Source organism: Nicrophorus vespilloides, unplaced genomic scaffold (assembly GCF_001412225.1).
Source record: "Nicrophorus vespilloides isolate i.1.1-1 unplaced genomic scaffold, Nicve_v1.0, whole genome shotgun sequence".
Classification (NCBI taxonomy): domain Eukaryota; kingdom Metazoa; phylum Arthropoda; class Insecta; order Coleoptera; family Silphidae; genus Nicrophorus; species Nicrophorus vespilloides.
In genome coordinates this window covers 472450-497615 of record NW_017098910.1, presented here as the reverse complement: position 1 = coordinate 497615, position 25166 = coordinate 472450, and the positions used below count along the sequence as shown (strand labels likewise).

Below are 25166 nucleotides of genomic sequence, written 5' to 3'. Positions count from 1 at the left end.
CACAATTACGTTAGAATTCACAATCAAAGTTATAAAGTTATTATTATATTATATAATATAAAGATTTTGATATTTAAAGAATTTAATATTAATGTTTGTGCATTAAAATGCATAGGAATTACCTAGGTGTGTCTTCACAATTTGTTTAATTACTCTATAACCACGCATGTTAATTAAACATAAAACTATGGCTTTTACACTTTTTAGGTATTCCACAAAATACCAGAATTTTTAATGTTCTCATTTTTTTATTTATTGATTGCACGCACGATCATTTTCAGATCGAGATTTAAATAGGTTTATAATACACGCTTTCAAAAAAAGAAAGTTCTTTTTTTAGCATTCACGTATTTCGTTTGCATGCGAAGGCCTAAAATGTCGTTCTAGTTTACATTTCAGAAATAAATATTCTTACAATTCGTGAATGTAACTCAAAACTGAAGTAACGAAAGACAATCAATAAACTTTAGAAAGTCTGAAACATATTTGGATCGATGAATTACAATTATGAGAAACACTGAGAAGTTATAATTTTTCTAAAAAATTACAATCGAATCACTTAAGAAACATTAATGTTAAATAAATAAACGAGAGGATATATTAAACTCAAATATAAATAATTGAGGAAGTTATTAGTAGAAATAGTAGCAACTATCAAAACGAGAAGCTTGAATAACACAATTGTTTTACCCATTAATCTTCCTGATTAAATAAACGAAAGTTTAAAATTATTGTAACCATTGAAGATTATTTTAATACAATTCAACGCAATTATTTTAGCGATAAATCAAGCTGATAAAATAATCCATGTAAAATTAGATAAATACAACAATACCTCGCATAGTGCTGCTTCATTCAGTACGGATTCACTAGTCCGGTTTAGAAATTTCAAAATTTTAATTGACAAACATATTTTTGTTGTACAGATTATTATATAATCATTGATGAATTATTAGTTTTGACTCACCAAGAAGTTGAATAACCAACGTTTTCTTGCCTCAACGGACAAGCTTAAAACAGCTGTTTCTCAGCCGATTACCGCCTTTGCTCATTGCATACATGGAAAAGACACATGCACGTAATCCACTAAACCTTGTATTTCCGTTACAAACTGTCATAACGAAAGAAAAAAAGAGAATTAAGTAATCCCAAATATTATTACGTTTATCACGTTATCTCTTAATACAGAAATTCATTGAAGCTTATCTCCTCCACTCCATCGGTGGGATTCACATCCACATTCAGACTCATCCGATAGTAAAAGTGTGGATGATAAATATTTATTGATTTTTCAACGTTTCACACACACTCCGCGCTCCACTTCCTATTCAATTTTATGTGTAAAATGCGCGCGTTTTACGAAGCGCGAAACCGTTTCACTTTTCACGTAAACAAATTATAAAATGGTTCGGTTTACATTCGAATGCAGACGCATGCATAGATTGTTGGGATTTTCATTTATTTTACGCTCTATCCTATTTTTTTTTTCTGCTTATATCCATCCATCCGACACATCGCTTTAAGAATGACTAAATGCAAATTGTCGAGCTTGGAGAGGGAAGTGGAAACGAGCAAGTTTCTAAAATTCCTGCGTCGGGAAATGTAACGTCGAAAATAATAAATTTGGTACACCCTTCGGGCTTCGCCAGACATTTTCTTATTTCCACGTGGGAATGGAAATGCTGTGTATTCAAATTGGATATACCGGGGGTTCAACTTACTTCCAACCTTATACATATTCAAGAGAAAACTTTTACTGTATTTATAAAAAAAAATCACTTTACATTTCAATTTTGTTTTTTTTTTTCTGTCATTGTTATGTAAATAACAATAAAATACATTTATTGTTTCACATTGCATTAAATATCTTAATATCCTTTGATTGATTATTGAAAAGATTCATTTAAAGAAAATTATTCACTTTTCTCCATTGTGTTTTATCAATAAAAAAAAACCCAAATTTTCTTCGCATAAATATATTATTATTATTTTTAATAATTAATTTGAACAAAACATAATGATACGTTCTTATTCGTCACATATATATTGTTGTCATTATATAAAAAACAAAATATATTAACTAAATATAAAATTTTCAATTTTAATTAAATTGCGACAATTTCGTCAACGTCGAAAACCTTATATTACCTGAAAATTAATGAAATATTACAAAAACGTCACACTCTACATACATAGTGTTAAATTAATGAAGATAATATTCTTGATGATTACGAAAATATGAAAGAAATTTGGGTTTATTCAAGAAAATCGCGTGATCAGAACCATCAAATGGCTTACGCAAACTATTATATAATATGTCAACTTGCCCTTGGTCACCTCAACACAAATTGATTTATATAAGTTAGACACCGTTGAATACTGGCTGTAATCGATACTAGTTTTCTAGCAAATCATTACAATACAATTACAATACGTCGAATATTACAACTCGGAGATTGTACATTTCATTAAAGCTTTCACAAAAGATATTTGTATAATAATTTAATTCTCATTGTCGTGATTCGGCGCTTGAAGTCATGTTTTTAATTAATAATCGATTGTGTATTTTACCATCATCTCAAGCGATTAAAAATTATTAATTAACTTTCTTTCTAATACATAATATTAAGTATATTAATAATTTTAATTTTAATTTCAATTATAACACAATTATTTTTTCTTTTAATTATAATATAAGAGATAATAGAATAGAAAAAGTTTTCTTAATAATAATAGCAACACTACAAAAAATCATGATTTAACATATCCATACAATAATAATGAAACAAAAAGTCAACTGCTATAAAGAGCTATTGACCATAGGTCTTTCTGCCCAAAGTTTTCTTATTATATTAATTTCTTTAATAATAATTCTGGTCTTTTAATTGAATTATATTTGTTTCATAAAAGGTACTCTAACGCAAAAAAAAACTAATTTTCATTTAGCGTGAAAAACTACAAATTAATGACACAAAAGAATAAACAGATTAAGGTAAAAAATACATGAATAATAATAAATATATTTAGTTCAGCAATATTACGAATGCATAAATTATGGGCCAAATAAATGTATATAATAAAATCACAGCTGAATAATATTTATATTAAAACAAAACCACATTAAATTTGTAATTAATGTACATGTAATTATGATAATTATAACTTCAAAAAATTTAATTAATTTACAAACTTTTCTTTCATATTTTTGTGAGTTATTATATCAAAATTGTAAAGTAATATAATTAGACATAATTGGCCCATTTCAATGGTTCATAACTTATTTTTATAATGTTTTTTTTTTGTTTGAAATTATTTATGTAATTCTATGGATGTTGCAATATTGTTGTTATTATATAATTAAAAGATAGTTTTATATATAAGGTGTCAGATTTAAATTTGGCGCATTTTTTTGTATAAGTATCGCAGTTCTAAAAGTTTCATGTGCCATGATTAGTAAATAAAAAAAAGCGTTATTATTATTAAAACTTAATTTAAATTATGTAAAGTTTTGTAGTTTGCAAACTTCGTGGAATTTTTAGTCGAAATGAGTTTTCGATTCGGATTAATTAAAAAAAATGAAGAAACTGGTTCAATTTTAAGCAATAAGTTATCAATGAATACTTGTAGTTCGAAATCATTACACAACAAGAATTAAACCATTTTAAAAGCAAAAATTTCATCTACAAAATCCATCTTACTCAAGCAACAAACAAGCAGTAAACAATAGAAATGAGAAAAAAAGCAAATTATTTAATATGGAAAACAAGATATGTAAAATTAAAATTGTATTAAATTAAAAAAATATATATTCTTGAATGATATTGATCATGAAACATAAAAATTAAGTAATAATAACAAATGACACACCAAAATCGTGCTTGCCCTACTTGGATTCCAGTTATAACACTTAAGGTTAAAGTAATGCCGGGCTTCAAAAGAAAACCTTTCGTTGCCGAAATGCAATTGCTCCATGATTATGCTATATTAATTATTATTTGTTGGTACATAATTCGATCCGATAATAATCAATTATGGTATTACCGAGGAGGGACCAAAAACAATCTATATATTATATATATATATATGTATAATAATAATTGCTTTCGAATTGAATTGGATCACAGTTCGTACATCGAGCATGGCCTCTACCCAATCAAATTATAATCGAGATTCAATCTCTACCTATATATACACTATACTATATATATAGATCGATTAGTTGTAATCGGAAATTAAGGATTATATTATTTTCGAATTAGAAAGCCTCCGCAGTAAAAATCTTAGTTTAGATTATGGATTATATTAATTACGGTCATAGCTTTGATGCGTCCGTGCTCCTATTTAATTAATATCCACTTTAATGCGATTACAGCCGTTCCGCATTAATAACTATTAATAGCAGCTGCTGTTTTCTATTATGTATCACCTACCAGATTATCCTGGATGATTCAATAAGAAAACGCGCATTGACATGTTGCAAAAGCAACATTACTTGTGTGCAATATATTTTTCAAGGCATTGTGGTCTGTCCTTTATATCAGTGTTTCTCAACCTATGGGTCACAACCCAAAATTAGGTCAAGTAAAATGATAGCCGTCATCATATGTCAAAGCAAGGAATTGGTGAAATACTCAATTGGGCCATAGTATAGCTAGAAATATGTTGGGTCGAGATTCTTTAAGTGATTCCAACATAACCAAAATTTAATTTTCTTGACGATGGACAATGTTAAGGATATGAGCAGATTCACAGTCAAAGGAAATCTTAACCATCTTAAATTTACTCAATGTTCACATTGATGAACAGATTGTGTACAAAATTATACGACATGTATCATAATAAGAGTGGAATTTTAGAAATTATTTAACGTGCCTCAAACTTCACTATCAAATCTATCAAAAACAAAGTATAAAAACTTAAATATTGCTGGTTAAATCAAGTATTCTAAATGTTGTTTCATTGATTTGATGTGTATGTACCATTATAAAACATTTCATATTATTTTTAACTGTAAATGAACTATTTCAAAGTCCGTATACGATGTTCGTGATTGAGGTAGGTAATCACTGCAACAAAAAAAAATCGTACAAATCTATCCTCGTCGATTTGAAACAGATGTTCCACCGATTTCGGATTCCACCGATGTAATGTAATGTTTCGAAGTCGAGATATTTGTCTGCTGTCGATACCGCGAACCCTCAATCTTCCTCTTAAGAAATATATGTCATTAATACACACTCCCACTTGCAGACTTGTCCATGATATGAGATCTTTCGGCATTTTATTGTGAACATCATTCTCGTGTAGCATTCGCTCTTCTCGGAAACTCGGAACGTTAGTTACTGGATCGATCCCAGGAATTCAGAGCATTCTTCTCGTCTATATACTCTCATTTCGGGTGCTCCCGTTTATTGTGGAAAATATACAGTTTCGCAAACCTTCACACAATACAGCATTAATAAAGAGCAAATACAAGTATACAATTTAGCACAAAGGAATGGTTTAGAATGAGAACAATTTTGTTAATATTTTAATTCATTCCTTCGAAATATAATATAATTTAGCCAGTTACATTTTTTATATAAAATATTATCATATTATCGTATTAAGAAATAGCGGCATATGTTACATAGAAAATAAGATAAAATACATTAGAAGGAAATTCCTTTCCACTTTCTGCTTTCAAATGATCTTTTAATGCCCACAATTCGCTATATCTGACTCATTTAAATATAAATAAATTAAACTACAAAAAAAATAAATAAATAATGTTGTAATTGTAAGCTTTAATATTTCATTGATTATTTGTATTAATAAAAACGTATTAATTACAAACATTGTGATTTTTTTATTATTTTTTTTGTACTTTATTTAACATTTACACTTTAATTTATTTAAAAGTTAGCAAACCGAATATATTTTTTTTATTTTCTTAAATATCTACCAAAGTGGAATAATCCTTTAAATATATAAGAGGATCAGCTTTATGTTTATACTCGAGTTATTTAGGGTCTTGAAAAACACGATTATACAACTTAAAAAATAATCTCGATTTTTTTAAGCAAATCCGTTTAAATTGAATTTAAAATATTTTAAATTTATTATTGTTAAGTAGATCAAAAAAACATTTAATTATGAGATACTTGTACAAATTCATTCTATTATATAATCAATAATATTTCTCAATAGTTTCTCATAATAAAAAGTGTTAAAAATTTACATAACAATAAAAGTAATGTATTTTATGCAAAGTTGTTTAAGAATAATAAAGCATAAGCACAAGATAATAACTCTTTCGTAGAAAGCATTTCGTTTCGTATAACGTGCTTTATCTCCATCCAAATAAACCGATATCGAAATACCAATCGTGTTGATCAGTTTACACGATAATTCTTTATCTACGACCCATCCCGTAACTTATTTTCTATCATTCGTTTCCCGTTTTATTAGTAACGCTAATTGACCCGCAATTATCAACAAGGACGATGTACAATTATTGCGTCGATATTCAATTGTCTTAACGCTTCTGTCATTTGCACCAACTGCAATAACGCACGTCGTTGAGGTCACGAGATTAAACGCACAATAACCACACACGGTTTGCATTGCAAATTGAATGCGCAAACTTTGCCAAGGCGGTTTGCACAAGACTTCAAATAAAGGTACACACACAAAAAGAAGTGATTGAAACTGGACGGAAAGTATGTAAATTTTGGGCTTTCGAAGCGATAAACACCGAGCGAAAACATTGTTCTTTGTTCCTTTACCCAAATAAACGCATTTCCCACATTTTGTGATAAAACTGGATCACCAAATTCGGTGTAATTGTATGTACTAATTCTTTAGTAAAGAAATACGTTCTCATGAGTTCACTACTGCGTTAAAGGTATTCTATATTTAAGGTTCTCATGAATAGTTTATAATTTAATAGCAGGAAGTCAGTAGTCCAGTTTGAAAAATGAATCTTATATAATTGTATTCAACTTTAAATTTGTATACAAATCAAACGTAGTATAAAGCAATAGATTTATATAATCTTTAAGTACAGATACATAAGTTTCATCTAATCATTGATATTAATATACAAGATAGCAATTAAAATTATACTTTCAATGATGCTCCTCATCAGATTGATGTGCGATTTGCATCGATCGACGTGTAATTAAAAGGCGTGTCATCCTTTCAGCTGGTCCCTAACAAGTTATAAAATTGATTATGATCTATCGCCGTGTTGCATAATAACGCGAGTTTCTCTTTTCTGGCGAGGTTGGCGCATCCAGCGACATACGGATGTAGGTTCGGACAATAAAGAAACCCACATTTTCAATAATTTAGTGAGTGAAAATAGTCCGGACGCCCACACGTAATCTATAAACCACAATCATTACGTGTGTGTCTTCATATGTACGTAGGCCATCGTTAAGTGGACCATCTGAAAACAATTTCTGGAAGTGAAATAAGTCCTTTAAAAAAATACACGACATCATTCAATTGCATTACGTCAATCGTATTTTCTCAATGACATCACGTCACATAATAATAAATGGTTATTACCATGTTTATAATATTTTATTCTGTAATCATTCCAAATCATTGAAATTTCATTAAAAATTAGCATGAATTAAATAGAAATTACTTTAGAGTTATCATATAAGAAAAAATGTGAAAAGTGTGCATTGCGATTAGTCCGAATTCACTTGTACTAATATTTCTAAATTAAGAGGTAAGAAAGTCTTTATCCAGGAATGGACTTATAAATTTGGTAAATAATTAGAATATACGTAAATTAAGAATTCATATGTAATATTCGTTTTTTACCCAAGCCAAACATTAGGCTTTCAATGAAAGTTATAAAACAATTCATTACGCAATAAGTAAGTAATAAAATTGTTGGAAATTATTGAAAAATTTAAATTATTTACGTCAAAATAAATCAACAATCGTTTATGAACACGAAAAATATCGCGTTTTCTTTCACATTTATTGAAAAAAGAAAATTTGAAGGGCAGAAAAACCTATGGTCAATAGTCCTTTGAAGCACTTGATTTATGATATTTATATTATTGTATTGAGTTTTTTTTTAATTTTGTAATTTTATTGTTTCAATAAATATTATCATTATTAAAATTTTAAATACACAGACCTCTTCCACGTCGTTCTCTCCCTTATACATTGTAGTCATTATTTCAAATTAGGTTCGGAAACAGAATTTTCTTTGTATAAGTTTTTGTTCGGCAACAGAGCCGTATCAATATTATTTATTCCAGATTAATGTTATTGTTATTATTGTGTTCAATTTATAAATATAGCAATACCAAATATAGCAAAACCATAATGCGGATCCGTCCAGATTCAGACCGGTTTGAAAATTTTAAAAAGAACCAAAATTTTAATTAGGTAAAATTAGGTTAGTTGAAATTGAAATTGAAAAAAATATATAATTTACACCATTTTATCATAATTGTATCAGTATTATTTAAAATAATCATTAAAAGTGTGATACTTTTCGAAATTAAATGAATATACAATAAAATACACCGTGTATTACTTCCAAAATTGCAATTAAATTTAATAAAAAATTGGTGTAGTGGAAGCAATTATTTTTTACGGTATTTCCAAGAGTTATTTGTATAATAAAACGTGTACATTGAAATAATTAATTGATTAGAACTGACGGTTAAACTGCAGGTGATAACTTTTAAAGGGTATAAAGAACGTCCAGTGCAATGGTTTTTATTGGCTTTTACCATGCTTCTATTACCTTCCAACCAATTACTATTATTGTTTCAGTTACATATACACTTGACATCTATTTATATAAAAAGAACACTAAACGATCTAAATTAAAAACAATTAAATATTTGTTACATCTTCCAATGTATTCATATAATTAATTTTCTGAAATTAATTGTTTTAATTTACTTAATTCTAGTATTTTTTTAACAATTATTTATTAAATTATTCTCAGAATAATAGAATAATTAACTAATCGTATTACATTAGATCTTGACTAACGGAATGTCAAAGAAACAAAAAAGAAAGTTTTCTGTTAATTGGAAATATAAACATTTTCAATGGATTGCCGTTATTGGTTGATTGCATTTAAGTTATCGATTAACAAAAAATCTAAAGTTATAAGATTACATCTGAGATTGGCGAGTATTGCATATTTCTAGCAATCAAGATATAAGTGGAATCACTAGCTTAACCACTCAATAAACATGGTAGTTGAAGACTTCCCGTTTCCATCTGAATGTGGAGCAAGATAATGCCTGACGTGGATTATAATTGCAATAATTCCACGAACATTATTATATGCAAGTCCAGTTCTTTCCTGTTTGGAATATTTATGGCAATTACTCAATTTACAGTATGATTTTAAATAATCATATCTTAAAATTATTAAACAAATTCTGTAATAATGCAATATGTTTCGAGAAATATAGATGCTTCTAAAAAAATGTGACAAATCAAGGTTTATTAAAAAACGACAAATTTAGATTTACAATCATTTCTATGATTATAGATCATTAGAAGTTAAAGTTGTTTTCACTTATAAAGCTAATATTACGTATCGTCAAAAGCAAACAGATTTTAACTTAGCAGTACCTTCTAATCTTGTTTGGTTAATCTTCTGGAATAAGATTATTAGGTAATTCTATCTTTTGAATCTTTCATCGTTTTATCTTCATCTAATACTCTACCTCCAATACAAGCTTTCATCTCAATTCTGACACATTTACACATCGGTTGCTCACACACTGCTTAAAATCAATAACTTCATCACCGTCTCCACCCTTTATGTACGATTTTTTACAGAAAACTATTTCTTCGAAACTTCGTAACATGTACGTGTAAGTACAAGAACTCTGCTCTTATTGAACTTATAAAAATTTCTTTTTAGTTGAACAGCAGCAGATCCTAGAAGAAACTCTCTCCGAATAGAGAAATTCAATTAGCACAGTCTTAAGAAAAAATCAAGAAAATTGCATTTTAACACCAGTTTTAAGCAGTTTTTAGAAACAGAAAACAACGAAAATATGGGCATTCTACTTTAAGGCCGAATATAAATCGTGGAATTCTACCCACATCATTCGAGCTATATACAGATTATGGATTCAACATGACTCGTTCGATTGGTCATCGTGCAGAAATTCGAGGATTAACTTATCTTAATATTAAAACAAGTCATACTATCATATTTTTATACAGATAAATAATAAATACCGTATATTTTGGACTAATGTTTACAATTAGAATTAAATTTTTAAACAAATACAAAGATGAAATATAAAAACCATGAAAACAAATTGTTTATGTTCGGTGAGGAATGCATGAAATAAAAATTCTGGAGTGTAATATGAAAATTTATAAAATTTAAATAGCATTTGTCATTGTTAAAGCGAGGAGCGTTGGCGTCCAGAGCAATTACAGCAAATTGTGTTGTTAAATAATGTAGTCGCAAAAACTGCGTACCCATTTCGGGAACAATTCCACGTCCTGACGGAATCGTTATTATTACGAGAAGAGCAATATAATAACGCTACAATAAGAAATGGGAAGAAAAGCGGGCAATTGAAAACGTAGTCCCAGGAATTGGAACAACGCGTTCCGAACTAATCGAGATGCGAGGTGAAATTATAAAGGGTTAATTGCGATGAAAGGGAAACTAAAGGAGGATGGTGCTGCGTAAATTGCCATCAATTATTCTTACAGTACAATTTAATTAATCTTCAAACTGAATTGATTGCAAATTGAATAAGACGATCACAACAATACATTTCTAAATAGTAATAAAAATCAAATCGTAATAACTTATATATTGTTAAAGGTTTATACTTGCAAGTAACGCAATCTACTATTTCAGAATATTTTACAATTTACAAACTGCTAAATTCAACTGCTCTTAATAGTAAAGTATTTCGGAATTAAATTTGGATAGGGAAAATAAGACACATTATTTTCTAATTTTAAATTTATATTTATCAAGTATTTACTTTTTTCTTAATTGACATTCCTTTATGTTATTCATTTTTAAACACTATTTTAATTATGTAATTTGAAAAGAAAATTAAATTAAAAACAACTTAATTTAATTTTAATTATAACATTGTATGTTATAAAACTCAATACGGACAAAAGTCGTTGTTGCCATGAAATATAATCAATTATATAATTCGGTAAGTACTATTTATCGTAGAAAATGTGAAATTAACAATAAAATCTAAATTAGTCATGGGTGTGTTTCAATGTTATTTTCTGGTTACGCAAACACGAAATAAAAGAAACCCATATAAGGAATATATTTGGAACGTGGAATGGTGATTTTTCTATGAAAGATGTCGTGCGCCCGAATCAAATGAGTATGAAGTAATAATAGATGTAATAACAGCTCGAATTTACGAAACTTAATTGAAAACGCAGTACAAACCTTCGAGCGCAGACCTTCGAATAAATTGGATATTTACTATTTTTTTACTTTGAAATAATACGTGTAAAGTAAGTAAAGAACCATAATTGCGACGAGTCTTATTTGGTATTACACTTGCTCCTGGTAAGAATTAGTCGCGAGCCGTTCGTTAACCTTCATGGTCCATTCTTAACACTCCCGAGACTTTTTTTTCTCTCGAACAAGAAGAAACACACTCGCACGCTTATTTCCGTCCTCCTCTAAACGTGTTCATCTGATTGAGGTTATTAACATTTTACAAAGAATACAGAAAGAAGTGGAAAATCTACTGGGAGATGTGCCGCTGCCGGTTTCCATTTCACTTCATTCGCGATTCACATCCTCGGATGGAGTGTTAAGTTAGAGGAGGAGGGTATACAGCAGCGACGAAGAGAACAAAAAGGAAGAGACTACGAGAGGTGGAGGAAAGTAGTTGTAGAAGAAGAAAAAAAAAACAGGATACAGTTTAATGTTATGCAGGGGGCATTTTTACGCAACGTCTTCTCGTTTTTCGAAACGTGCGAATTGGATAAACGTAAAAACCAGTCGCTATTAGAGTTGACGCAAACTCTTGCTTCTTCTCTTCTTCTTCTTCTTCATCGTCGTTATTTTTTTTCTTTTCGTTGGGGGCTTTTAACAGGAACACGGAACGAGTTTATATACCCTGTTTACATTTCGCATCTGGCTTACTTGAACTTGAACTCGGACTTACGCAACGTTTTCCACGACGGACTTAATTATGCTGTCACCGTCACCCACCCTCGCGCATCGTAACAGTTATTATTTAAAGTTCCAAAGGGGAAATTGATTGTGTGTACTGTGAATTATTCAATGTGAACGTGCGTATGTGATTCGCTTCTGTAAGAAGGTTGTAATTGCGTGCTCATGACTGACTCCATTCTTTGTATCACGTTCTGGAAGATGAAAGTCCAACCCTATACCGATTGCGCCTTGTTAGTATGTACGTTCGAATTGGAGAGTGCCCTGAATATTTGTCCAATGCACTTTACAGATTCTATCTGAACCGAAACGGTAATGAGAATTCTGCGGATTCGCGATCAAAGATAACTTTATATTTGTCAAACGTTTTCTATTTAAATCAGTTTACAAACCAATTCATAATTCTACTATGTTCAGAGAAAAAATTTACAAGAATTCAATTTCATAATTTAAAAACATTTTACATATAAAATATAATCTTAATCAAATAATTGGAATTATGAATAGAAATTTAACAATTATGCATTTGCATATTACATCATTACAATTTTGTTTGTAGTAGATGAAAAATGAAGCAACAATTGACTCAACTACAATATTTGTAAGGATTAAACACGATTACACAACTAACAGAAAACTCGATTATACAAACAATATTGCTGTTATGATTAAAGAATGACAAAATTATTTTTCTTTAATCTAGTAATATTTGTTTATATGAAAATCATCAAATCCAATGATAATTTCAAGAAATCATTAATACTAATTAATATATAATTTTTACATAGTTTGTATTTTGATTGTCTAACATTAAAACATACGTATTTTCAGTCAAAACAAAAATACTTTAATTTAAAATTTCAATTCGTTTCTAAATAGAACTAAAAAGAAACAGAGAGTCAGTGCTAATATATATATGTTGTTTTTCATTTCAAGAACGAACGTTGATAAATTATTGTGACCATTCTCGGAGACGGACGACACGAATCGTCGATTACATTTGAATAGGATAATGCATTTGTATATACCTAAATTGCCTTCAATTTCCTTGTTAAATTCTCGCTACGCATAGATTTATTTAATAATAAATTAATGGGCCTTTGTTACTTATATTAATTTAGTTTCTTGTTTGCTACATCAACTAAAAATAACTTCAGAAAGATTCTTTCGAAACTTACTAAAATTAATTTCGGCATAACAAGCACGAAATTTTGGACAAAGTTAAAAAAAAAGTTTTTTTTATACCCTAAAATAATCACATATTTTTTCAAAAATACTTGCATAAGCTTCATAAACTCTGAAAAGTTTCTTATGACAAGCTACCTACTCACAATTTAATTAAAAGTACGTTATACGTAGATATCTTCTTGTATTTGAATATATTAAAAACAAATACAATTTAATTTAAAAAATTACTAACATTTACTAAAAATAACAAGATAATTTTATATATTTCTGTAATTCTGTTATAATTAGTTAATACCATATACCTCTTAAACATTGTAGGAAGTAACTTATCATATATTATTATGTTCCTAATTATGGGAATGTCAATGGTTAGATCTCATTATATCGATATTATGTTAAGTTCCTATTTGGGAACAGTATGCAATAGAGGGTTTACCTAATATCTATTCGTATAACCACGGATATTTTTGTTGCCAATAGTTTTTTTTTATATATGTGATAATAATACAAAAAAAAGTACACGCAACTGTACAGTTTCATTATAAAGAAAACCAATTAATCACGACTCTATGTATATATATAAAAAAAACAGTATTCAAATTTACGACAGGTGAAATTGATGTTATAGACTTCGCTATCAAATGTTCACGTAACATGTTCACCAGAAATTATCCGTTCGACAATTGTGAGAAACATTTATTATACAACAATACGTGTCATACAATAATGCCCGCAGCTCCGTGCGGCTCACTTCATCAGATTAACATGAATACTGATCTTTATCCGGACATCAGTTATTTTTACATCTAAATTACAAAACCAAACGGAACGGTTCACATTAAAATAAAATTAAAATAATATAAAAAAAATACATCCGACGACTTAGACAAGTTTAGTCGGGCAGCAGACGCGACCCAATAATTAAATTGATTAGCGCATCTATCTAGAAATAACAGCATCGGATGAATCAACTTTTGAACGTATTGTAGGACGAGAGAAAAGCATTATGATTGAGAACGTTTTGAAACGTCGTCGTCTCCTCGTTTAATAGGAGGAATCGATCTATCGTTTAGCCTTTGAATAATTGATCCGGTTATTTTAAAACGTCCGATAATGAGGTTATTATTATACGAGCGCATAATAAGCCATAATCATTATTTATTGCTTTAATATATAAAAATTAATATCAATGCAAAATTAAAAGATTATCACTATAAATTATTATATAATAAATTTAACTTCCAATTATAAAAAATAGTGGATTGATCGAAAAAGTATATTGGTAATTATAGTAGTAACAGTAATATTTGTATTAGATACGAAGAAGTTCTTCTGCTCCATTTGCGATGCAGAATTGGTCGTAATGAAAGTACGCATGATGTGTGATATGCAAAGTTTCTTGTATTTGACAACTTACACAAGTGTTTCTGACTCGATACTTGCCAATAACATTTAGTTATAGAGTCTGATGACAGCCGTGACAGTAAAATGTTTGTTAGCATGTGAAAAATATATAAATGGTACATATTGTACAGTGGTCTCAAAGTAACCCTTTGTTACCTAGACAAAATTTTAAAAAAATCTTTGGATCTTTTTTAAAACACATTTTAAACTTTATTTTTATAATAAGTGAATTTTTAGTAACAATATGAAAATATAACTTATTTCATGGTATTCAGTTATACAATTTTTCTTTTCGTTACAACATAGGTGACAAGTATTACTTGAATGTAAGTTTGTGTGTGTGGTGTTTCCAATTGCAACACAAATCATTTCTGAATACAATATAAAGATTACTTTAAAGTACCAATCAGTATTTAGGTCTGTTTCACGTCTCTTTATAATTTAAACAATGACATAAATGTGTCAGTACTTATAAGTTAATAAAAATCTGATCAACTGCTTTCAATCTGTTGCAATTTATTTTAATGAAAACGTAAAAAAATAACCGAAAAAAACTGTAAGATATAGATCTCTGATCTTTTTAAATATTTTAATTGTAAATATATTTTTTTTTTAATTCATCACAATATTAGGTGAAATATAATAAATATATAAATTATCCAATTATTAGAAGTATTGAAAATTAAAATAACAAAAGACTCAATTTATTTGTGATTTATTATCAAAATCTAAATAATAATGTAAGAATATTTTAATGTACTTTTTTACATTTCAAAATTGTCTAGACTGAATTTACTTATTACTCCTTTATATTCATAGTATGTTTATTTTTTCTCTTCGATGGTTATTAAAATGTGTATAACATGCAAATCGGTGTATGCCAATAAAGTTGTATAAAACAACTATGAAAATGTATATAAAAAGGGCAAGTTATGTAATCCTGTGCACCCCTAAAATATATATGAATAACAGTGATTATATGCGCATAGTTCAGACTTTGTAACGCATCTGCTAAATTCCCATTCCCACAAGTAAAAGTCGTTGCTTAATGACGCGACCGTCCAGTAATCTAATGTCATGAATTGTTTCCGAGAAGAATACGATTGGAGGAATACAACGTCAAAAGTCTCACATTCAAAAGATTAAACCAACCGCAAAAGATAACAATAATTTCGCTTAAACAGCGTTAAATACGAAATTGATAGGATGCACAGTTTTACAAATACACATTTTATGATGAATCTAATCACATTAATGACCTTAAATAAACCATAAAACAAATACACTTGCTTCATTTAACGATCACGAAAATGAAAAAAAAATAATATTTGCATGTCTGGAAGAGTACACATATTTTTATTCATATAAAATTGCGTTCTAGTAAAATCCAAGATTTGCGTGACTCGATTCTAATTGCAGCAATTACATAAATCTTGGAAGAAAAGCTTTGGACTTAATATAAATCTAACTAATTATTTTCTATTAGTTCTTCTTTGCGTAGAAGCAAAATAAAATTATTGCCTGGAGGTTAGTGACCGTAGTGATGCTTATTTCCAATCAAGCCTAAATATTTGCATCAACCATAACTCATTCCTTACAGTTATAACCCAATTTTAAGTTTTTTCACAATTGCATCACTCCATTAACGCACATTGCCCGTATTTAATAACAATCAAGACTCGTTAACTCTCATATGCGTCAATTTACAGTTCCAATTTGTTCTATATGCAAAATAGAGCACACAATTTGTACTTTAACAATCTAAACAAATTGCATTGCAATTGCAATTAATTATATTTAAATAATCATAAATATAATTAATTTGTTAGTTAACTCATCTATAACTACATGTTATTACTGAGAGTTTAGTTCTCTCATACATAATTTTATAAGTATTCTAAAACCATCGAATATTTTATGTTTTAAAGCTTACGAAAGTTTGTAATGTTGATGTGAAATGCCTATAATTAAAATCTAAAACATGTTAATTACTCTTTTTACATTAATTTCTATAAATTTAATTATAAGTTATAATAAATAATCATAGCAAACATTAACAGTTTAATTATAATGCTAAATAAATAAACGTTTAATCCACTTTCTGATATATGTAATTTATATAAATTACATGAATTTACTCCAGTAAATAAATACATATTGTATGTATAATTTCACGTTTTCGTCGAATTCTATAACTTCTGATTGGTTCGTTAATTATACCATAGATGGTATTAGAATTGTTGTATAATAGATGCATGGACATTCGAATAAACGAGGTGATACCTTTAGCGGAGTCTTTGATCCCGGAATACGCACAACATTACCGACAGGTGTGCCACTTTAGGAAGGAAGTGTAATAAATGTCTCTTCTGGGCTTTCAGTTAAATACGCGCCCGTATTTCCATTCCATCACAAAAAATAATTTGAATATATTTTGTATAAGCAATGAGTTAAGATTTATCGGGTATTTCCGGTGTAAAATATTGTTTTTTGTTTTAGTTCCTTTAATTAATTTTGTCAAAAATTCATCAATTATATTATTTTTGTATGTATTTTATTCCTCGATTAATCCGGTTTCAAACAGGAACCAATAACCCGCACTATGCGAGGTTATATTTTTGTATTTGATTGAAAATCAATTTAATTATTTTTTGATATAACACTGTATAATAAAAATATTAATTTCTTATTTTTTTTAGTACCATAACACTAAGTTTAACAAAATTGTTCAATGATTAAACTAAATTTATTCTAAATGGAATAATATGTTATGAAATTGAATATGAAACGATATAAACAACCTCTAGTTCGAAGTGTTGCACCTCTAACAAGAAATCTTCGATCACGACTTCATATCTTCAGTGATTGTCAACCTTTTATTTCCCATGGCATACTTGGAACAATAACGCTTAGTGCATCGAATCTCTCGCTCCAACTTTGATCTTCGCCACGAGCAAACTTTGCGCTTCTCATGACATAATTTTTAGTTGCATAATTCTAATGCACGTTTCAAATACATTAAATAATTAAAGAGAACAAATTTATTTAAAAAAATGTTCAAGAGAACATTTTTCTTCATACTAACAAAATATAATATGAAATGTATTGGAAAAAAAAAGAAAAACATAATAATTTCTTCAACAGTAAACATTATTCAACACGTTTCAAAATATATTTATTTGTAAAAATAAATATATTTAATAACAAATTAAATTTATAGACAATTATTATTACATCATCAAGAAACTCTTTCTTTTTTTGGAATAAGTTTAAATTGCAGAATATTAACAAAGAGTTTTACTTTAATCAAATACTTAGTATATACGACAATCGTCGTTTTGACTCAATTAAACTTCGGTAGAGATTATAAACATCTTGGAATTAAAATTATTCACATAATGAATTCATATAATAATTTTGAGTTATTAGTTTTTAGTGTACTATTAATAACATCTGACGTTAAAGGAAATGGAAAATAGATTTCAAAAATTATTATGATTCACACTGCTGGGTAAGTTTGAACTCGACGGAAGTAAATCGCATATATATAGAGATAAAAAAAAGATCGTGAGAAGCCACACAACAACAACCATACTATTGATCCAGAAACCAGAAAGACATACAAAATATAATTTAGATTTCCAAAACTACATAAAACAATTCATACAAAATACATAGACATATTTGTATCATTAATAACAATCTATTCATATTATTGAGCCAGCAAGAATTAATATAAATGATATACAATATAGATTTCCAAATTACATAAGACCATTTTTCAAACACGTCAATTGTATCAATAATAAAAGTATATACAAGAACAACCATAAGTTATTAAATGTTATAAGTTTTTAAGAATGAAGAAAAAACTTATTAATATCATTAATATACATCGATGCAATAAGCAGCAAACCGAGCATCACAGGTCATGAATAAACAATTGAAGGCGGAAACAATTGAAATTGAAATGCCGTCAACGTTCGGATTTTGTACCGTCATTATTTCAATGCTACAATGTTTAAATGCGGTAATTAAAGCGGTCGTTCGTTCTTTTCATTTATTTATATATTTCGTTCATTATTATTATTATTATTGTGTTCAAGGGAAAACACGGCCGAAAGGAAATTATGTATGTGAACGCATAAATTGTTGCCTAGTCCCAACCGTGCACAAAGCGTATCTCGGCTTTATTGTGTTTTTAAGTTCATTCGCTTTGAAATTCTACGCGTGTAGAACGAGCCTAACTGTTCACGAAAAATGTAAATAAATAAATGTGTACGTACAATCTGAAGCATTTATTCGTGGCGGAAGTCTTGTGTATTTCGGTTTCTTTCTTTTTTTTTTCTTCTTCTTTCAAGTTTCCTTATTTTCACTTCCTCGCACGACAATCCTGAATTTGCATTTACAGCTACCACTAATCTCAATGCCCGAACTGAAATGATCGAATCGACATTATTTTTTAACTCATTAACCTTGCCTAATTAAGAAGCTTTGGCTACATTTGGTTTTAATTTTTAAAATATTATAATTTCTCAATTTAAAATTTAAAAAAAAATCATGTATTTGACCCAAATAATTAGAATTTATCGAGTTTAATTCAAATGACATTTCATCTTTAGAAAATAATTGTATTCGTACAAAAAAAAATCAACTAATTTCTAGAACTGTTTCGTTTTCAAAACATATTTTTAATTACCAACAATTCGTTTTTAAATAAATAATTTCACTTTTATCCTAATTACATTTCTTTGTCACCGAATTTTCTAAATTTTGGGCTTTAAGAATTTTATATTTATTTCAACTTTGAATAATTTAAAAAGCCAACAAACATTCTGTTAACATGTATCTAACTAACAAATGGAAACTATAAATTATCACATTTTATAGTGAGGATGCAAATTAAACAACTTAATGTAATTTTAGTTTATTATATTCAGATTATTGCAAATTGTTGGAAACGTACATTTATTGCAATGCATCATTAAATAAATATTTAATTTAAAAATCACTTAAATACAATCAAGAATTATAATGTTCAAGTACATTTCACTTAAATGAACATTAAGTTTTTCTTGTGTACGTGTGAATATTTCATAACCGAAACAAATGAATATCAACAATTATTGTTGCATTATTTTAAATAACAAAAAAAAAATGTTTTTCTTTGTTTTTTTTTTATATATAAAATAAATATTTGTCAACATATATTAAATAACTGAAATATAAAAGATTTAAATCTTAAGTCAAAACGTAATACATTTACTAAATTGAACAATACAGTTAATTAAATTTAACATATACTAGTTTTTTAGTAAGTCAAGGACGATTTTAAGAAGTCCATCAGTAAGTCAATTATATGAATTAAAATGTACTTCTTTTTTCATTTTTAAGCAAATGAAGATTTAAATATAAGAAAAATGTATACAAGTATCAATTATTAAAATTATCGAGAGCACGAAATTAGATAATTCCATATCTAATAGTCAGCTTGTTTCCGATAACAAAGCATGTCAACACACATCGAATTATCATTTATGTTGCATAACAACTTGAAAGAAGTGAATTCAATAACAAGTGTTATTTGAATAAATAAGAACATTTGTATTATAAATGTACAAATGCAATTCTAATTGTTAAAATTAATATTTTATAATAGAAAAAAATATATTATTTTGATACAAATGAAGTATGTTTTCAATAGGATTTTGTAACAAATCAAAAATTAGCTCTATTTCGTTAAATTTTTAAATGGTTATATGAAAATAAGTAGCAAAGTTACGCAGAAAAATTTCTAAATTTACTGAATACATCTTTGTTTAAACATTACAGCTATAAATACGTTATAATTAATGTGCATTTTATTTGTTCAAAAAGTACATAAAATTGCAAATAAAGACCGAACGTCGAGTAAACTGCTAATAAGATTAAGACAACAATTTGAGTTTAAGGTTTCTCGGATCCAAGACATTAAAGCACAAGCACATGTAATATATACTAAACAGCTTGAAACGGAGATGACGAGGAAGAAGAGGAAAATAAAAATACCGAGAAGATGGGACTAGTTTGGTCAAGACAATAAAAACCAGTGTAAATTACCGAAAAAGACGAGTGCCTAGCTAACGAGAGACGTGTGTCCAACCTGAAAGTGGCTGTATTTCATTTTATTATTACTCGATTTACTCCAGTGAAATTTTAAACGAAAGTGGACGAATCCACATCAATTAATTTTCGTTACTTTTTTTGGGAATCTGCATGGAAACTGCATTTCTCATAACCGGTCGGCTTTTTCGTATGCCAAAGCCATTAACACCAATATGCATACGAACATAATTTTAGATAAAATTGGGTTGATGGTCAAAAAGCACGAGCAATCTTTATTCGGTTTCTGCTTTCATCTCGAATACCGTTTTCTAGTTCGCTCATCTCGTTCACACACAAACAAATAAATAAACAAGAAAAACATCTTATATTTATATATATATATGAATATTTATATGAACTTAATCGTTTCTTTCATCGACACAGCTCTGCTCTTGGTTCTCCTTTGCTCCGTGTTCTTTTTTATTGTTTACTGTTCTATTCGAGAAGTTCATTAGCTCTTTCAATTCCTCATTATTTAAATCTCGTGTTTACAACACGGATGATTATACAAGTGCATTTTGTTGAACTTAGTAGTTCGGATGGAATTTAAATGCTTAAACTGTTTCATTTTCTCTAAATCAATTTAACAATAAAACGTATACATCGAAACAAATAAATCACAAGAGTTAAAGAGAGATACAAGAAGTGGTAGCGCTATGTGGGGTATTTACTATAAATAATGTTACCAGATGCCCACTTTCATGGAGTTCCTATTGGAACCCATTGACACGTATTCCGAGTGCGCCTAGTTTTCAAACTAAAAAAAAACTTCTCCGATTCATTATGAATCTAATCTAAACATCAATAAAATTTACTAATACATTTACTAATATTTCGCTAAATAATCGCAGATTCATCAGGTGTAAATAAATAAATTTGCGTTCAATGTTCTGAACATAAATAAACAACAAAATTTCATATTCAGTTTAAAATTCTCAATAATTTATATAGATGTGATTAAGTCAATAGTAGAAACAACAAATTGAAATTTCGTTTATTACGTAATGTATTGTGCACATTGCAATTGACTTTTATTTAGTTAAAAAATATATATAAATAACTGCAGTTTATGTACAGTCTGGTAGAAGTTAACTACTAGTTTTGCTGCAAAAGATTTAACAACTTTTCTGTGAGTGTGTTTGATTTGTGCAACGGTTTCGATTACGTTTCACAAGACTTATTGTTGCGAACTTTTTATTCCTGCAATTTCAATCGATTTTCCCTTTACCGGTATTTTCTCTTTTCTATTTATTAGAAAATGCGCATCAACATTATGGCACGATGTAAAAGCGAAAAATTCCTTAAAGAATTACAATCTTAATTAAGTCACCTTTTAAAAAAAAAAGTAGAAGGTTAGATTAAATATAGTTTTGATTTTAAAAAATAAAGTTATAAGTACTAATTTAAAGGATATAAAGAAAGTTTCTTGTAGGGAATGCAGAAAAAAAGTAAAAACTTTGTTGATGGAATTTTCTTAATAAAATCAATTTTGCGAATGTGAAGCTGTTAGGTCCGCAATCTGCTTGTATAAAATTACCATGTTTTATTTGTAAATGGGATAGTCAAGCTCGTGAACGGAATTGGATTAAAAAGCAATGGTCTGGAAGAGAAAATTTTACTTCGCTGTCCAACAATGTGCGAACTTTATTTACAAATAATCAATATTAACATCATTGAATCACTTAATTTTTCTGATTGAAAAATTACATTAACATTTCAATAAATTTTCAGAAAATATAAAATTTATGAAAATATTTCAATTTCAAATATTTGTATATTATTTATCCTAAATTTTAATATAATTTTTTGTTAAAAAAAAACAATTTTCAACGAAGAAAATCTGTGTTGATATTTTCTTCAATAGCAAATTAGAAAAAAAAGTTGATAAAATTGAAGCAAAAATACGTATGTTTACTAGATATTATTTTATAAATCTAATTTATTAGCTTCGCTAGAAAATAATTCATGTTTACGTCTTTAAATAACAAACTTAAGAGTCTGGACTTAACTGTGTGTAAAATAGATGTCCATAAAATGTCTTCTTTTCGGGCTTTCGTGTCTCCACCAAAGCTGAGTTATTTAAGCCTTGTCGACGAAGGCGACCACATTTTCACTCATTGATATACGATTCACTAATCTCGATCTTAACGTCCGCACAAACGTTTTGTACGTTGTCCACCATTTGGGAACGGAAATTTACACCGTAAATATTCATTCCAGAGACTCTCTTTTCATTCCAACTTGAAATATTGTAACGTTCGAATAAAAAAAAAAGAAACGTATAAACACATTGGTCACGACCTCAGTTATAGCTTTTATTAACTTGGACAAAGGAATATCTGTATATTCCATTTCGTTAATATTGATAGAATAATAAACAGTATTTATAAGAATAATATTAAATATACTTTTTATACAGTTTAATTATTAATAGAAAAAATAATTATAAAATTTTCGTTCAAATAAAAAATAATTAGTCATCTATCTTCAATTATTTTTTAATAAAATCAATCAATTTGCCTTAAAAAGTCCTAAATACAAATAAATTAATTTCCTTTACTTTAGTGCAAACTTTTTAGATTTAAATTATTAATATTAGTTATATTATAAAGTTTTCTCTAGTTGCTTCTGTTATAACTTATGAGTGTGTTATTGTTGTTAAAATTAGTGTAACAAATTGATTCTCTCATTTTCATTTACTCAAAAATAATGTAGTTTGGATACTGTTTAAATTAACGTTTTAATTCGATTTTATATTGATTTGTAAGAGAAAACAAAATTTCTATTAAAAACAAAGAGAATAGAAATAGGGATAGGTATATTAGCTTTGGGAATTGAGAGTTTGTCAGAATGGTAACAACGTATGAATAAGAACACACTACAAATGGATCCTACATATGAGTAATTACCTTCGGTAAATAGGAATTGGAAACAAAGGCTGTTTCGCTCGGAAAAAACGAAAAACGTAATGCGAACTTTTATTGCCTTTTGTGCTAATTATAAACGGGTTTTCGCAATGTTTTCCATTCCAGCAGGAACATCCCGACGACGAGCTTTTTGTCCCGTCAATTGCGGCGAAAGCTCTCTGCACCTTTATCAACGTATTAATTAAAATGCGAGCGACGTCCGTAATGAGGAGGAGCGATTGCAGTTCGCAGAGTAGGACAAAGGGAAGACAATGTCCATTTTCCAGTTTGCGCTCGGTCGCATTATTTATACGACGCCGTATAAAAATACAACAACTGGTCTTTCGGATGCGAATGAATCTTTAAATAGGACAAATTGGGACGATTATTGAATCATAGTGGCAGAGAAGATTCGTCGATGCGGCGCGCGATGCGAGCGGAGCGCGAATTCAAATTTTATTGTTTAGCGCCTCCTGTTCTTTACATTGGCAAACTATGTTTATTGATTTTGTGCATTTTCATTTCCCTTTTTATCCGTGTTCCATCTGTTAACGCACGATAAACAAACAAACAAAGGAACTTGCAGTTTGTTAATGCTAGGATCAACAAATTGAGTGGATATTTATTGATAATTTGTAGGGTCACTCACCAGAGTTCGAGCGACATGATCCTGCAGACTCCTATTGGACGGTGATCATTTTAGTCCGTTTCCTGATTTCGATGTTTCTTTGATCCTTGTTCTTTGAAGACACTGATAAGTTCTAGTATGTTTTTGGAGCGATTGAGAAGTGTTTTCGAATTACAGTCGGAAGACCGAGCCGAGCTAGATGAGCGCACTGCACACTCGGAACTGCTGCTGCTGCTGTTCAGGACAGTCGGAGCCCAACCAACTGACTGGGCCAAGTTAAATCAGGATTGCACGGGTCTGCAGGAATCGGCTCGTTCGCCTGGCTTCGCTATTGGTGAAAGCGCCGTCGCGATGCGTTGCGAATCCAATCTCGATTTTGTGCACTACGCAAGCGTCGCTTTATAAACATTCATTATTTCCATTTCCCCTTTTATTTACAAAACCGTGCAACCTTTTCCGCATCCAGGTCCGTCCTTCCGTTGCACTTTGCTTTTCGGCTGTACCAACATGCATCCTTGACCCTTCCTCCATAGACATCAATTTTCCACCCACATCAATGGATGCGACAGCCTCCTGCTGCCAACTATGGATTGGACCATTAGGTGTCCTCGCAACAGATAAAATATTGACATCCATATCCTGCTGAAATATCAAAGGATATGATTTATACAAGACTTCCCATATTGCACACAGTAAAACACGTTGCTTCTAAACTAAACACTTTACT

At 29.0% G+C, this 25166-nt stretch overlaps 1 protein-coding gene across 1 annotated transcript in view; it reads right to left on the bottom strand.

Moving 5' to 3' along the window:
• Positions 1–24721, bottom strand: part of LOC108563541 (transmembrane protein 198) — a 58058-nt gene extending 33337 nt beyond the window's left edge. The window contains exon 1 of the mRNA XM_017922243.1: positions 24461–24721. The gene's annotated coding sequence lies outside the window, so the exon portion shown is untranslated. The remainder of the gene's footprint in view (positions 1–24460) is intronic.
• Positions 24722–25166: the final 445 nt, after the last annotated feature.